Here is a 2409-nt window from a genome sequence, read left to right as displayed (position 1 = left end):
ATTTCGGATAATAATTGACTTACCCTCGTATGTTAACATTGAGGCTGTTTGTAAAGGATGCTAAATCCTTTCTACTGCATTGTTGTTCAGTTACTTCCAGGAAATCTACACCATCACATTATTTACATTTCACTACTTGGTTTATCAAATAAAGTGTTTCAATAATCGTGTGTAAAATTATATTGCAATACCCCCTCATTTTACACATAAGGAACTAAGTGTAAAATTCTATTCCTGCGCAGATACGGGGCCTATCCGGAAAGTAAGGCCCGATCGGGGGCGAAATGGAAACCACACTGATCATCCGATGAAGCTTTGCAAAGCTTGCTGGGCAGTATCCCTAGTACGAGTATTCCCGTCGATCGCGTCACGTCGCTCTTTTCAGTTCTGAGAGTGCAGTGACCATGTAAAGATGCCTAGAAAATAGTGTCTCCCGCCATGTAAGAGGGCCTGATGAGAGATTTCGCCTGATGTCATGCAGCCCACATAACACAACTTTCATGCATTTACTTCTTGATGATAGTTTTCGGCTGCACTCTGCAGGGGTGATAAAGATGCTCCTGTGGCATTTTAGATTAGGAAGTGTATGATCACTCATAATATAGCCTGTAATTTTCTCCCTCTGAGTTTCATCTCTGCTCACGTAAACAGCTGGCTGTGAAGGAAACATTTTGGCACAGACAACGAGCTGTAGGCCGGGGTAGAAAATTGGCCGTAACCACAAGCGGCTGCCTTCTATGACGAGGGTGTGAGAAAGTTGGTATAACGCTACTACAAATGTCTAAGTCGGAGAGGTGACTATGCAGAGGATTAGCTAGAAGGTATAGCTGACTGTTGTAAAATAAAGCATTTTTGATTTTCATAGTGGTTTCCATTTCGTGACTGATCGGTCCTTACTTTCCATATAGCCCTCGTATAATATCTTGTAAACAATTATATATTCATTTATGTGAAACATATTTACTTCTCTAGTAACCTCGAGGTGAAAAAAGGAATTTAATAGTTATTTCTATTGAACTATATGGACATAAATATATCTGTTACATATTCACCAAAGAAATCAGAAGTGCTGAATGGAATGTGAACAGAAAGCTTTAAAATGAAATGCAGCGCGATGAAGAATATGTTTGAGGAATATTATGAGGTACCATTTAATATGACTCAAATCTTCATTCGCTTTATACTGCAAGTTGTATGTCCAGTATTTAGGTAAAGATACTCCTTAAGTTTATAAAACACTACACCATTTTTTTCGTAACTTATAATTATCTAGCCCTTTCAAGTAGACCTAAAATTTATTGGAATGTCAATGGAACTAAAGAAGAATTAAATATTTGACTGGGAATAAACATTAAAACATTATGCATAATAATACTTTTTTAAATATATTTAATGAGTATTTCAACCATCATGCCGTACATATACGTTAAAAATTTTGTTTCCTTCACATGTGTATTATTGGATTAAGTGGTAAATTAATTTGAAGAAGCATTTTACAGTATAAAACTTATTGTTATGTATATACATCAATACTTCCTAAATTGTTCAAAATACTTGCAGATGTTTGGAAAGTATTGTGCTTTAACTGGTGATATACTACAAAACTCTGAAACATAAACAAAAGAAAGTGCACGAAAGAAACAATGGTGATTTTCACATGATATGTAGCCGAAAAAGTACCTTATGTCCTTAAGAGTTAGAATTTGCTGACAATAACAGTCAACATTTATTTTAGATGTACTATTTTTCCTCTCCATCACGTTCTATAGCCCGATGCCAGTGTTTTGTAAGGCATAATCCGTATCACTTCAGGCAGAGGGGTTACCTTCATAGTCTCAGATGTTATTGAATATAGCATATATTAAAACTGAGCGGTAAGTAAGAAACACATATTTTTCTGTTTTGTCCAAAAAGTTCCTGCTCCAAGATACAGTCCTCCAAAGATGCGAACAGCAGTCTGAAGATGCAAATTTCGGAAACTTTTTAAGTGCTGTATCTTTATAACAGTTCTAGATATTTTCTTTTATTTGAAAGGTAATTGATTTATTATTACAATGGTATCCTCCGTTTGGACATATCTGTCAAAGTTCTTTTACTGTCGCCTTTTGAATTTTTTTTATAATTTACAGAAATTTTTTTTTCAAAAACGCCAATCCAGAAAAGTTAGATATTTTTTTGTTAATTTGTGCCATGTAGTACTATATTCTCTGTATAGGAGTGCTTCCACTTTTAAGTTGGACAGGTTTTATTTTAAAATATCATTTTTAAAACTTACGTCTTCATTGAAGCTGTTTCTTACTTATTTCTACGTTACTATGTTTATTTCTTTTGTCTTTGTTGCAGTTATTTCTTTTCACTTTCATTGTTTCAGATATTTCTTACACTTTGTTGTAGTTCCTTGTCAGTTTC

Source organism: Schistocerca serialis, chromosome 1 (genome assembly GCF_023864345.2).
Source record: "Schistocerca serialis cubense isolate TAMUIC-IGC-003099 chromosome 1, iqSchSeri2.2, whole genome shotgun sequence".
In the NCBI taxonomy this organism is placed as follows: domain Eukaryota; kingdom Metazoa; phylum Arthropoda; class Insecta; order Orthoptera; family Acrididae; genus Schistocerca; species Schistocerca serialis.
Note: the sequence above shows the minus strand (reverse complement) of the source record.